The sequence below is a fragment of the Tachyglossus aculeatus genome, chromosome 21, assembly GCF_015852505.1.
Source record: "Tachyglossus aculeatus isolate mTacAcu1 chromosome 21, mTacAcu1.pri, whole genome shotgun sequence".
Lineage (NCBI taxonomy): Eukaryota > Metazoa > Chordata > Mammalia > Monotremata > Tachyglossidae > Tachyglossus > Tachyglossus aculeatus.
This window is the reverse complement of record NC_052086.1, coordinates 63904787-63920588: the sequence shown is the minus strand read 5'-3', so window position 1 is coordinate 63920588 and position 15802 is coordinate 63904787.

Sequence of the window (15802 nt, the reverse complement as noted above, 5' to 3'; positions counted from 1 at the left end):
ACAGCAGACAAGTGGCGGAGCCGGGATTAGAACCCATGATTCTCTGACTCCCAAGCCCGGGCTCTTTCCACTGAGCCACGCTTCTTCTCTTAATAATGGTATTTGTTAAGCACTTACTATTTGCCAAGCACTATTCTAAGTGCTGGGGAGATACAAGGTAATCAAGTAAGACTGGGGCTCACAGTCTTAGTTCCAATTTTACAGAGGAGGTAACAGGCACAGAGAAGTGAAGTGACTTGCCCAAAGTCACACAGCTGACAAGTGGGGGAGCTGGGATTAGAACACATGACCTCTGACTCTCAAGCCCGTGTTCTTGCCACTAGGCTATGCTTCTTCTCAAATACCACTGAATGATCAGCTTGTACCTACCCAAGTGATTAGTACAGTGTCAAGCACATAGTCAATGCTTATCAAATACGATTAAAAAAAAATCAGCTGCTGATCTAGCAACACCTCTCTCTCCAAGAACTTTCCCCAGAATGTAGCTATTTACCTTGTCCATCTGATTCATGTGATTTCCTTTTCTCTGGTCAGCAGAAGAGGGGAATGATCTGCTTTCAAATGAATAAGCGGCAACAGACACGACATTGTTTCCCAAAGGATTCCTAATATAACTCAGAGTTGGGAATGACTGACAGGTCTCCAGAGTTACACCACAAAGTATTAACTGTGGGTGAATGAGGGTGGGGTTGAGTCAAGCCCTGATTCAAGCGTTCAGTTCCATCGAAGACTATTATGTCACCCAGGACCCCAGCTGCAGGGGGAGTTATCTGAGCTTGCCCACTCTGCTGAGAGTTCTCTCTCTCCCTCTCTCCCACTAACACGAGGACTTATGTGTGAATCATCTCACATGGGAAGCCAGCTGATCTACTCCATCCCATGGTAGTCACATCAAGGATGGGAGAGGCCATCAGTATGTAGAGGAGACAGCTCCTCTGAGGAGCCACACTTAGGCTGAGATAGGCCAATGGTATGTCTGGGAAATATTTCCTCTGAAGAGCCTCCTCTCTGCTTTTATCATTGTTGTTGTTGGAGGTCATTCAGGAACCAACCCTTTGAGTTTCCTGTATATGAAGAACATGGACCTGGGATCATTTAATTACCCAGTGCTCCTTTGGCCCTGTAGGAGCCGAAGAGCAGCAACGCCAAGTGGGAAGAGCATGAGTCTTGGAGTCAGAGGATCTGGGTTTAATCTTGACTCTGCAACTTGGCTGCTATGAACCTTGGGCAAGTCACTTCATTTCTCTGTACTTCAGTTTCCTCATCTGTAAAATGGTGATTTAATACCAGTTCTCCCTCCTACTTAGACTGTGAGTCCCATGTGGAACAAGGACTATGTCCAATCTCCCTATCTTGTGTTGCTTAGAACAGTGTTTTGCACAAGTAAACACTTAAATATAATAGTAATAATAATAATAACTCAATGTTATTGCCTGATTGATTTCTAATTTTTTCATTGCCCTTCTCTGCTAAAGGACTTCATAAATATTTTCCCAAGGGGCAGATTCTCCTATATTGGGATCTTACGTTCTTTGAAATCCCATATTAAGGAACACTCACATGATTTACTCACTCATTTGCATTCTGCATGCCTACAATCAGATTGTTTGTTCCAATATCGCAGCACACCACATCCAGACAGGCTCATGTTAACATCCTCTAATTCCTTAGCAACATTCTCACCAAAGCATTATGGCAGAACTTGGGGTTTGCAAAATGCTGCGAGTGCATAACTATTTCCATTTGATTTGCAGGTGTCTCAGCTTCAGCCATATAAGAAGCAGTCTATTCTCAGAGAAGTATAGAATCAAAAATGTGAGCTAGCTCCCCAGGGGTTGTTACTTCTTGGTTTTGCACTTCCTCTTGTTGCTTCAGTTATTCTATTATTCCTTAGAGGCGAAGATGTTCCACAATCTCTATCATACCAGAAGTGCCCATTAGAAAGGGGGAGGGCCATGACACTAAAAGCCCAGTGCTGAAGATGAGGATCACCAGAAGACTTTTCCAGTGGCAATAGTCCATAGGACTCATGCTTAGAGCACTATCACAGACAGGCCATCAGAGGCAAATGATCTTCGGGTCTTGTTTCTGACCTAGATCAGCGTGATACAATCTGAATCATGACCAGGGTCCTCAAATGTGAAAGACTCAGCATTTCACTAGTGTCCTCCAGGAAAAGGGTTTGTGGTTTCGTGTTCCCTGCCTGCACAACAGCAGTTTGGATTTGCAGACCTTGGGCCTCCCAATGCCTATGATCCCCATCATCTAGCCTGATGGTATATTCCAGCAATACAATTATTGGTAACCCAAGTTATGCACTGCTATTCGAAGCATAGCACATTAATTAAATTGATCTGGGAAAGCTGGAACAAAGGCTTGGGGAGCAAAAATAACAGCCAGTGGCTGAGTGTGTTTCTCAGTTCTTTTCCAGGCACTTGGAGGAGGAAAAGATGTCTTATGAATAGCTGGCCAAATACCCAACCCACTAGTCACAGTGGAGGCCTCTCTTCTGCCCACTGCCACCTAAACAGAGAGTCTCTCCATAACATTGACATTGTTTTTCCCAGGTATCCCTATATGAATAAATATCACTCAAAAACAGAACAGTTGAGGTATAGCCCTGTAATCAGCCACTTGTGAAACCGAACGAATTAGCCAGGTTAACAATTAACACACACAAACATAGCACACAAGACTTGAAACTGGAAAATGCCTAGGCTGGTTTTTATGACTGCCCTTTGAACAGGTAAAGATTGAATTTTATTTGGCCCAGGAAGCTTTGCGGTGGTCTCTTTCTCTACTCTCCCTGCTTTTTGAACCTTGGAATTTTTTTCTCCTTTTACTCCATTGACTATAACCAAACCCTTCTATAAAGATGCAGAAAAGGTTCTTCTAATGTTTTATGGGTAGAACGGTTATAGGCCCCAAACTGCAATCACTAATAATACTCTAATTTTATGTCATTAGTTAACAAGAGTTCTTAGATTTTTTTTCTTATGCAACATCTCCCTAATTTAATTACATAGCTAAGTAACTACTATACATGTCAAACATGTATTATGTATTTTTAAAACTGTACTGTATATAATTAACATTACTGCTAGCCTCTAATGCTACTAAAGTTAGTACTAGCTAGACTCTGTCTACAATTATAAGCAGCCTTTATTAAAATATTTGATGCCTCTCACATCAAACAAAATTAATCAGTAACAAGCTGTAATGTTATTAGGTCATTTCCTAACTTACAGTAACTCAATGAACATCTTATCTGATGGGCCAGTATGTAAGACTTTAGGAATTCTCCCTTCTGTATCTATATGGGATTCTTTTTCTATTTCATATGTTCTCCCTTGGGGAAATTACTTATGTGCTTTTATTCCTGTGGTTATTTCATGTGACCTGGTTAGTATATCCAGGATACTACCAACAAACATGATACTTTTTAGGTCTTGCTGAAAGTAAGGATTGGCAAAAAAAAAAGGCCTAATTATAATTGGAGGTGGCTTGTAGGAATTGAGAGGGAAGGAAGAAGAAGGAGGTAGAGAAGGAGGAGGAGGGGAAGGAGAAAAACTATTTGCCACGCACTGTGCTAAGCACTAGTGTAGGAACAATACAAGCAGATCAGACACAGTACTTATTCTTCATGTTGCTCACAATTTTGAGCCAGGGGTTCCCCTCACTAGGAGACAAGTTCAGTGTTGGGCAGCAAGAGCTTAGAAAGAAGTTCAGAGGAGAGAGCCAGTAAGACGATTAATGGGTCGGAAACTGAGAGGATGGGTACACAACTGAGATTATTTGCCTAGAGAAGAAAAGACTGAGGAAAGTGAGTATCTTCAAACAGATGAAGAACTATTATAAAGATGATGATCAATTGTCTCAGTCAATCAGGAATGGTATATATTGAGCATTCTCCATGTGCAGAATATCATACTAACCACTTGGGAGAGTACCATACAAAAGAGTTGGTAGACTTGTTCCCTGTCCACATGGAGTTTACAGTCTAGAGGTGGTGACAGACATCAAAATAACTGTAGCTATGTACATAAGTCACATGGGCAGAATGAAAGTTATTAAACCCCAAGAGACATTGGGAGCTTAAAATAGACATAAAGAATTAGCTGACAGAGTTGTCCTGGAGGGAGCGACAACATTAGGGTGTGACAGCCCATGTCCAGACCAATTTTAATGCAGCCGTTCATTGTCCACTTTCGAGTCAGGGTTTATCAGAGTGCTGTCCCTTGCAAGCTATGATGCACCTCAGGGGATCAATGAATACTAAAATAGGTGTCTGGCTTGATTACCTTGCACCAAATGCTGAGGCAAATACCGTTCAGCACTTAGCGTGTGGTAAGTGCTGAACGAGTATCACAATTATTAACTAAGATTTTGAGTGGGCCAAGAAAAGAACCTCCATCTGGTTCTTTCTTCATTAATTCATACTTCCACAAGTTTATTCTGGTCTAAAATCTAACTCTTCTTTTACAATGTAAAACTAACCACACATTTTCTTTTTACTTACTCTTATCAAATAATGTAGCCCGTACAAAATGAGGGACACCTGTTTTGTTGATTGTAAGCAACTTGAGGTCAGGGACCAGGTATTTTAGTTCAATTGAATTTCTCACATAGTACAGACTTCTGAACACAGTAAGTAGGCACTCAATTAATATTATTGATCATGATGCATTTCATATGAATTTCAATTACATTTTTGCAATGCTATCTTAGCCTTCAACATATCATAGCTAGACAAAGGAGATGATTTTATAATCACAAGGAAAACTACTGCCAATTTTTCAGTTTCTTGGTTTTTTGTAAACAGAACTTGAACCCAGAATTTTTTAGCTTTCCTGGTTTCAAACAGCTATTCATGTCCATGAACAAATCTTCCATTAAACAGCTAGCTTTTGGAATGGAATAAAATGTCTGTAGAGAATAAAGGTCAGAAAAAGATTGAATGAACTATGATAAGGCATATAAATCATGCTCTAGACCACGACTATCTGTCCATGCCTGATGTTCAAGGAGCTGGACCAAGACAATCACTATTCAAGGTTCTTCCTCTTGCCTTTGAAAGTCCCTGCCAATCTCTCCTTAATAAGAGCCAGCTCCATGGAAACAAGGTAGCAAGGCTTTGAAGACAAATTAATGAATAAAGTCATGACAGGGCTGCTCTTTATTTAACCACTTCACTCTAATGATGATTTTAAGATCTACTGCATGAGTATTTTGAAATAATAAATAAGGGCTGATACCAACACAACTCATGCTAGAAAAAATAATTTTCAGAAATCATTTGGCCAAAGAAATTCTGTTGAGCCCAAGAACTTCCTACTGTCTTCAATTCCATATTCCAGTTTCTTCTCCACTACATCCACTTCCTCTTAGTCACCCTTTCCTCAGCCCCAAATCAGGGCTGCAAATACACTGCACAACACAGCTGAATTTCATTCTCAGCTCTCCTATCCCCAACTCACTGAACTCACACTTCCCCATGCATGGAATTCCTTTCTTCTGCAATTCCACCAAACAATATTCCCCTCTACCTTGAAAGCCCTCATAAAAGTACATCTCCTCCTGTATGCATTCCTGGACTACTAATCCTTACCTCCCTGATCACCCCTTAGCATTTATTGATTGTGAGTTTATACAAATTATTGACCTTTTTTTTCATATTTTAATTTTTGCCAGTTGAATATTTGTTTTCCCCCTTGGATCAATTTTGTATATACTATGCTAGGGCCTAGCTCCCTGATTTGAGTGGAAGCTCCTGGAGAGTGGGGATGGTGTCTTTGACTTTCATTTTGTGATCCTAAGTACTCTTTGTAGTGTTCTGTGCCTAGCAGGTGATCAACATTTACCGATGAAGATAATGATGATTTAGTCACTGAGCCAGGGCTTCCTTTCAAAGATGTCTATATTTTCAGGACCTTATACCATATTTGTCTCAGGTGGAGGAGAGATGTAGATATTATGTAGGCATAATAATAATAATAATTATGGTATTTGTTAAGTGCTTACTCTGTGCCAAGCACTGTTCTAAGCACTGGGGTAGATACAGGGTAATCAGGTTGTCCCACGTGGGGCTTACACTTTTTGTCCCCATTTTACAGATGAGGTAACAGGCACAGAGAAGTTAAATGACTTGTGCAAGGTCACACAGCAGACAAGTGGTAGAGGTGGGATTAGAACCCACGACCTCTGACTCCCAAGCCCATGATCTTTCCACTAAGCCATGCTGCTTCTGTAAGCATGTAATTTCTGCTAAGCATGTAATTTCAATGTTCAATTTAGCTGGTTAAAGAGTCATAGACAACAACCTGAATATGTAGAACATGCATAACAGGAGCCTAAGCACCGTTTATTCAGTGTAATTAAGCTGGACTCATTCCCTGATTAAACAGTACCTGAACATTCTTGACATTTCCCCAACCATGCTGTCTACTCTCTAAGGCTGAGGGTTAGCACAAGCAGAAGGAACATGAGTGAGGTCTGTAGCTAAGGAACACTAATCCCAGACTCTCACATTGGCTTGTCCCCTCAACCTACTTCTCCCTCTGCTGACTAGACAACTTTTCATGGTGGACTTGGAAGATGAAAATGATCTATTGAGAAAACATGTCTGGGATTTTATTAATAATAATAATAATGAATAATTATGGTATTTGTTAAGTGCTTACTATGTGCCAGACACTGTACTAAGTGCTGGATGGACACAAGCAAGTCAGGGTAGACACAGTCCCTGTTCCATGTGGGCTCACAATCTCAATCCCCATTTTTCAGATGAGGGAACTGAGGCCCAGAGAAATGAAGTGACTTGCCCAAGGTCACACAGCAGACAAATGGTGGAGTGGGATTAGAACCCATGACCTTCTGCCTCCCAGGCCTGTGCTCTATCCACTATGCCATGCTGCTTCTTTAATGATAATAAATTGTAGTGTTTGTACAGTGTGGTGTAAACACTGCACTAAGCACTGGGGTAGTTACAAGATAATCAGCTCAGACACTGTTCCTGCCTCACATGGGGATCACAATCTAAGGGGATGGGGTGAACCAGTCTCAAATCCCCATTGTACAGATAAGGAAACTGAGGGATGAGAAGTTAAGTGACTTGCTCAGGTTCACACAGCAGGCAAGTGGCTCTCAGTTTAACAGTAGCACAAAGATTGAAAGGTGCTGAATAGGGCAAATTCTGCTATGACATCAAATTTGATTTAAGTATATGTTAGTCATCCAACCATCCAAATCTTTATGCAGTAGATGTATATATTTGCTCTTCTTGTTTGATGATCCCAGAAGTGACAGTGAAATACATCCATCCGCACAGATGTGGTTGAAAAGACATTGCTCACCTAATTTCTACCACCTCTGGTTATGTCTTCTCAATAGTCAACTTTAGGACTTAAGTATATATTGATTTATCACCTTTATTTGTTCATGTCAATCCCCTTACAGGTATCAGTCGTATCCATGTTTCCTCTTGTTCCCAATGTACGTATGCAATTTATATCTGCCCGTTCCCCACCTCCCCTTCCCCCATTACCTCCGTTAGATCATAAATTCCTAGTGGGCAAGAACCACTTATTTTATTTTTCTCTCCCGAGATCCTAACACAGTGCAGTATTCTGCCCACAGTTGGCACTCAAGCAATGCTACTGGGTGGATGGATGAATGGCAACACCTAGAGCAGTTTTAAATTATTTCTCGGAATCATTATCTTCCTGTAGCCTCTGCTCAAGGAGAACACTCCAGGTGGCCAGGCACTGGATGAGTTTGCTACTGATGCCTGTTTACTTGTTTTGTTGTCCGTTTTCCCCCTTCTAGACTGTGAGCCCATTGTTAGATACGGATTGTCTCTGTTGCCAAATTGTACTTTCCAAGCTCTTAGTACAGTGCTCTGCGTACAGTAAGCGCTCAATAAATAAGAATGGATGAGTGTGCCTCAGTTGTCATTTGAGGTCCTATTTCCTGAAGAGTTACATTTGGAGGAAAGACAACATTAATGCAGGACATTAATGAACAGTTTGGCATGATCTCACTTCCCACCATTTTCCCAAAATGAGTGTGTTAGTTATTTTTATTATTAGCTTTATCATGGGACCCAAGCTTCCTAAAGGAGGCTCCAAGTATAACGGGAACTTCCTCATTAGAAGAGATTGAAGCCGCACTCTTTTCCACCTACTCCATTCCCTTGAATGCAGCTGGCTAAGCATGGAGAGAAGATCTAGGAAGAGACTAGGTCCTGGGAGTCCTGGATCCAAATAATAATAATAATAACGGTATTTGTTAAGCTCTTACTTTGTGCCAGGCCCTGGACTACATGCTGGGGTGGATACAAGGAAATCGAGTTGGACATGGTCCCTGTCCCACATGGGGCTCACAATCCCAGTCTCCATTTTACAGATGAGTTAACTGAAGCCCAGAGCAGTGAAGTGACTTGAGTGAAGTGAAGCAGAAGAGTGGCAGAGCTGAGATTAGACCTCATGACCTTCCGAGTCTCAGACACATGCTCTATCCACTATGCCATGAGGCTTTCCTATGCACCCTGACTCCAGGGAGTAGCTCCCTCACTATCTGAGAGCAGTAGTCACGGAGAACATCAGGGAAGGCTATGGGGTGAGGGTCTGGTAATGCCTGGACCACACTCCCCCCTCCTTCAGCCCTAATCTCTCCATCCCTCCCATTCCTCATGCTCCTCCTTCTGTCCCCAGACTGTTTCTTCCTGCCTGTTTCCAGGGGAGATGGAACACAGTTTGGGGCTTGGTAACTTCTCTCCCAGGCTTCCTGCTGATAATTTAGCAGAGAAGCAGCCTGGCCTATTGGATAGAGCACGGGTCTGCGAATCAGAAGGTCATGGCTTCTAATCCTGGCTCCGCCACTTGTCTGTGTGACCTTAGACGAGTCACTGAACTTCTCTGTACCTCAGTTACCTCATCTATAAAATGGGGATTGAAACTGTGAGCCTTGTGTGGGACAGGGATTGTGTCTAACCCGATTTGCTTGTGTCCACCCCAGGGGATGTTCAGTGCCTGGCACATAGTAAGCGCTTAACAAATACCATAATAATAACCCAAGCAAGAGGAAGGCAGGAATCATCCTCCATGAAGGCAAGACATGGACCCTACCCCTATCCTGCCAGCTGCCATCTTTCCCTTTTGTTGCCTGCAGCAGTTTGTTGCTGACTGAGGGGCTAGAGCCTCCTTTGAACCTCTCCTTTCTCTGCCACAGGCTCCGACTTGTGCATTCCCTTTCTTTCCTTCTGCATATCACTTGCTGCCGGGAGGGGAGGTTTGGCCAAGGAGTGGTGATGGATTCCCCAACTAGCGTTGAACCCCAACACTCACATTTAGCAGGCAGCTGTCACAGATGTGGCAAAGTCAACTTTAATTACTACTTAAAATGAATTAGAAATTTTAGGGAGCTGCAGGCTTCACAAATATGGGTCATGTGAACAAGGTCATGAGAGAGGCTACCTCAGCTGTCTCTCTCTCTCTCTCTCTCTCTCTCACACACACACACACACACACACACACACACACACACACACACACCTCTCTCACACACACACACCCAAGCATGTGTGGGCGTGCGAGCAGACATGCACACACACACACACGTACGTGCATGCATTAGAGTTACATCTTTGTCTGCCAATTATTGTGTACAGCATCCCCAAATGATTTCTATCCTCAGGGAGGCTTCTTACTGATTGACTAATGCTCAAGCACCATGACATTCAGATTTCACAGCCTTCTCCCAGGCCCAAAGGCTGTCTTTATCAGAGTTAATGACTCTCCTCCAGTTAGATATTCATGTTCACTCCTGAGCTGGATCCTGATAGGTTTCTTCAGCAACACCTCCAGAATTTGGTTGGGCCATCAGCTTCCTGACTCCTAGTTCCTTCCTGATTCTGCTCCTTATGGCTTCAGGCATTCTTACTCTTGGGCTCTGGGCAGAACACCCTCTGACTATCACAGCCTGAAAGGTTGGGTGCCTTGTGATGACTCTGAAGGTGCTCAGTTGGCAAAGTCAAATCCTTTGACATTCATCTTTTCATTACCAATAAACTAGGGTAGGCAAATAGTTTTATTCTGAGTGGTCCAGTTTTCAGCAGGCTGTCCCCCGTTTGGTGTTCAGGTAGGGAGAGGCTGGCAAAGGGGTGTCCAGGATTCTAGAGTGCCAATGGTCACCAGGCAGCCTGGTTCCCCTAAATACATTTTTCCCCATTTTCAGTCTGAAAAAGACAAAAGTGGGCATATCATCAGCCACAGTATCATCATCATTATAATCAGCACCACTGTGGTACTTGGGAGCATACAACAGAAGCAAAAGTAGGAACCTCTTATAGCTGAGAACCCAGGGGCAGTCATTCCAATTCCCCAAACCCTATAATCTATTCTGCTGGTACCCTTGGGGTCAAACGCCATGCAGAAAGAGGCCCTGAAAGTATTCAATTCTCCCAGCTTGAACAAAGTCACCCTGACTCTAACTAAGAATGCTCTACCCACCACCATACTTACCTACCCTGTAAACTACTACTAGATTGTAAGCTACTACTAGATTGTAAGAGCCTTGAGGACAGGGATTGGATCTACCGACTGTATTGTATTAACCTCTTCCAGACAGTACAGTGCTCTGCACACAGTAAATGCTAAATAAATATTTATTGATTGGTACCAGGCTCATGTTTCCTGGTCGATAGAGGGTTTGCTCTGTCAATATTTCCTACTTGCTTCACACTCTTCTCCAGTTTGTTCTCCCATTACTGTTAACCAGGTGAAATGTCCATCATACTTACTACAGGAGGGTACTAAGACTATCCTGCTCTTGGGAAGACAAAAGTTTCTAAGAAAGCCCTGCTGCAATGTCCAACTCTCTCTGCTGTGATGGGCATTTCATACAACCCAGGTCTCTGAGTCTCTTTAGTAGTTCCCATTAAAAGGCAGAAAGAGAAGAGGAGAGAGAAAGTGGGAGAAAAAAAGATGCAGTAGAGCAACTAGCTGCTGCCTCCACTCACCACTCTATTCTCTCTTTCGCTGAGTATGAAAAGGAGTTTCCAGCACAGTCAGGAAGATGAGGATCTGGCCTTATGGCCTCAGGAAATGTGTTAATGATGGTGATGGCGAATAAGGCTCTCTGTCTTCAAAGTGAAGCTCCCAGCCCTGTCCTCCTCCCTGTCACCTTGTTACCACCCTCAACAAACACCCCGGCCATGATGGGGAAGGGGGAGGGAGGGCATCCATTACCACCCATAGGTTCACCTCCTGCCCACTCAACTGTAGGTTGGGTCTCTTTCAGAACCCACTCCAGATTTTTCAGGTGGTAGCCCAGAACCCCGATCCTTAGCCACTCCACCTCATGTGAGTCATCTGATTGCATTAGGAGAGAATGGGAGACAGCAGGGAATGAAGGGAAGACCATAACCACTGAGTGGCAACCTCCAAGGCCCTGAGTGGACTTACAGGGATGTAGTTTTGTGGAGCACCTGTCAAGATGAGAATCCAATCACCCAATTCTTGTTGACACTTCACTTTTCTTGTTTTCCCAGGTAAAATCTTAAATTCTGTCAGACAGAGCAGTGTTGGTGGCTATTCTGCAGCCTACTGAAATCCAAGGGAACAGTCCCAACAAGAGAGCAACAAGATTCTACCAGTACTGAAGAATACTGGACACCCTTTGCCAAACACTCCTGCCCCCAAACAGACATACAACACCAAACACACACACAGTACAGGGCAATGGAGGGCTAGCTGAAAACAAGGTTGCCACTATAAAATTGGCCAAACGATCATGCCACTTCCCTTCTAGGCTCAGAGGAATAGGCCAGACTTGGAAGAGGCAGGCCTCAGAACAGCACTAGCCCATTTGCTGGAGACCTAAAGATAACTAGGGTAATGAATATCAAACCCGAGGCCAAGGAAGAAAAAGATGTGCCTCTTCTCTATTCTCTCTTTGCTTGATTTTTATGGTAACCTCTGTTTGGGAGAGAAATGGTGGAGTCTGACGGGCAAACCTAGCATACGAAAAATGTTTTATACCAGCCATGTCTGCCTTAACCAGCTAGTGTCAGAGGGAAAGAATTTGAGGACTGACTTTAGCTACAATTCAGCATGGAAACATTTTTGTATCCAGAGGGCAGGATCCATCTCTATACTTGTACACATGGTCAAGGCATCTATTTACTAACTCTTATATTGTACTCTTCCAAGCGCTTAGTACAGTGTTCTGCACACCACTGATTGACTATAAAAGCATTAGACTGAGGTCATACAGACAGGAGTCTTTTTCTGGAGCTCAAACTAGAGCCTATCCTATCTATGGTTGCCACCTAAAGGTGTTGGTAGCTTTTGTGCTCCTCCTGATACCAACAAGCAGCGTGGCATAGTGGATAGAGCATAAGCCTGGGAGTCAGAAGGTCCTGAGTTCTAATACCGACTGTGCCTCTTGTCTGCTGTGTGAACTTGGGCCAGTCACTTCACATCTCTGGGCCTCAACTACCTCATCTGTAAAGTGGGGATTAAGACTGGGACCCTAAGTGAGAGAGGGACAGTGTGCTTGTATCTACCCCAGCACCTAGCACAGTGTCGGCCACATATTAAGTACTTAACAAATACCACAATTATTATTATTATTGTTACCACCACTCCATCCACCACTGTCCAGACTCCAAAGGCTGCCCTGAGGCGACCCCAGATGGTGACAAGGTGGCCCCATAGAGTGAGTGAGGAGAAAGCTGGAATCACAGTCTGCCAACAGGGCAGTCAGCAGATATCAATATTTGAAGGGCCGAATCCACGGCTTTCAAAGTCATCTTACTTGTTTGCATGAGATAATCCCCATTCATGTTGGTTCTCCCTGCTTACTGTGCAGCTTATTCTGAGCAAAGCCAGGGCAGGAAGGGAATCTTAAAATACCCATCAGGTGTAGACATGGCCTTCGGGTGCTTACCTGTGACTGGCGCTTGTGCCTTTCGAGTGGACTTGAGCAGGATCCAGGAAATGGGAGGAGGGGATGATTGGAAAGGGGGGGAGAGAAGGGGGTTGGGAAATATAGGTGGGACCAACTCAAACTGCTCACCTGAGGAAGAGCTCCTAAGGTTGAATAAAGTCGTTTAGTGAATCTTTTCCTCCTTTCAGCTTTGATAATCGTGCACATAATGGCCTCCCTTGTCACAGGTGAAAAAGACTTGAATTGCCGCCCAATCAATACCTAATTAGCTGATAGCCCAGCTTTGAGCTGCCTGTTGGTACGAGCAGCAGGGGTATTTGTGTGAATAAACAGAGAGCTCTTGAAAGCCGCCAGAGCTGAGTCATTCTGCCCAATAGCTCCTCTCTGTATAACTGGGTGGCAGCTTGGCTGATGACAGATTAGACCCTACTCTTTGCTGCGCATTCTCTACTTCCCTGGAGCTGCACAAGAGCACTTGGTTTTTAATAACCAATTCCCTGGGGAGAGAGATAACAAAGGCCTGGCTTTTTGATGTCTCTCTACCAATGGCTGTTTCTCCTTCAGTGGATCTTACTTATCCAGGATGGGCATGGGGGATGGGGGCTGCAAATTTACTTTTGAAACTTGGCAGAATCTTTTACTTGGCAGAATCAGTGGTAGGACAACCAGGACAATAATCAGTGCCTCTGATTCCTCTTTTGCTGATATTTATTGCTGGAAATTGTTTGACTCTTCTTTCATCGGGGGAAACAAAGATTTTGTCCTGGGATGCATCCTCCCCATGCCCCCCAATTAATAGCAATAATAATAATAGTAATGGCATTTGCTAAACAGTTACTATATGCCAGACACTGTTCTAAGCACTGGGGTAGATTTAAGATAATCGGGTTGGACGCAATTCCTGTCCCACATAAGGACTCATAGTCTTAATTCCCTTTTTACAGATGAGGTAACTGAGGCCCAGAGAAATTAAGTGATTTGCTCAAGGCAATTCCACCCCATCCCAGCCCAAGGGGCTGCTTGGCTAGAGAGGAACCATTGAATCACTGAAGCAAGAGCAGAAAAAAGAGAGTTTTTCTCTATTTTGTGGCAGTAGGGGGACTTTAAACAATTCCCATTCCCAGTGTGAGTTAAGGGTCAGAAGACCACCCCTGGGATGTCTGCTCAGGCCAGTATGTGCAATCTCGGGGAAGAACATGCAGAAAACATTCCAGATTTCAACTGAAGTGTTTCTGCTCCTCCTTACCTGTGAGCGGAGGAACGAGAGAGAGAAGGGTAAAGCCAAAAAGGTAGAGAAGAAAGAAAAAGGGATGAAGGTGAGGGACAGCATTCCACTGAGTGGGAGAGGAAATAGAGAAGTAGTACAGTAGTAATGGTAATAATTATGGCATTTATTAAGTGCTTACTATGTGCAAAGCACTGTTCTAAGCACTGGAGAGGTTACAAGGTGATCAGGTTGTCCCACGGGGGGCTCACAGTCTTAATCCCCATTTAACTGAGGCACAGAGAAGTTAAGTGACTTGCCCAAAGTCACACAGCTAACAATTGGTGGAGCAGGATTTGAATCCATGACCTCTGACTCCAAAGCCCCTGCTCTTTCCACTGAGCCAACTGGGTATAACACATTGGGCTAAGTGCTTGGGAAATTACCACAGAAGCATGAGATACACATGGAGACAGGGGAAGAGATCAGACTGGACAAAGAATAGTCCCACCTAGTGTTTCATCCCCAGACACATACATCAATCAGTCGTATTTATTGAGTACTTATTGTGTGGGAGAGTACAATTTTACAATATAACAGAGTTGGTAGACACGTTCCCTGTCCATAACGAGCTTAGGTCAGGGAGTTATCCAGTTCACAGGTGATTCAGTGAGATGAAGCAGGCAGCAGGTTATGGTTCTAAACTTTAAAAAATCGATGGTATTCACTGAGGTTGAATAAGGTCTTTTTGCAAATCCACTCCTCTTTGTAACATGATAATCATGTTTATAGTGGCCTCCCTTGTCTCATCTGGAAAAGACGAACTGCCACAGAGCACTGTGCAGAGCAGAACACTGTGAAAAGAAGAGCACTGCAATAAGCATTTTGAGAAAGTACAATACAACAGAGTTGGCAGACACAGCCCCTACCCACAGGGAGCTCACAGGACAAAAAAAGATATTAAAATAAATCACAGATAGGGGAAATAGTAGATTGGAAGGATATATACATATTTACATAAGTTATGTGATGCTGGGGTGCATATCAAAGGGTTGAAAGTATACACAGCCAGATGTATAGTCGACACAGGGGAGAGGGAAAATGGGGGAAATGAAGGCTTAGTTTGAGAAGGACTTTTGGAGGAGATGTGCTTTGGTCCATTATGAATGGGGAGGGAGTCCCAGGCCCAAGGGAGGACATGGACAAGGTGTTGGTGGTGGGACAGATGAGATCGAGGTACAATGATTACGTTGACATTAGAGGAGTGGCATGTGTTGTAGTGTGTGTTTTGTGGGGTAAGAGATCAGCTAGGTTAGGAAGGAGGGCAGGAGCTGATTGATTGCTTTAAATAATAATAACAATATTATTTGATAAGCGCTTACTATGTGCCAAGCATTGTTCTAAGTGCTGGGGGAGATACAAGGTAATCAGTTTGTCCCATGTGGGGCTCACAGTCTTCATCCCCATTTTACAGATGAGGGAACAGAGGCACAGAGAAGTTAAGTGACTTGCCCAAAGTCACGCAGCTGACAAGTGGCAGATCCGGGATTATAACCCATGACCTCTGGCTCCCAAGCCCATGCTCTTTCCGTTGAGCCACGCTGCTTCTCTAAAAGCCAGTGGTAAGGAATTTCTGTTTGATGAGGAAGT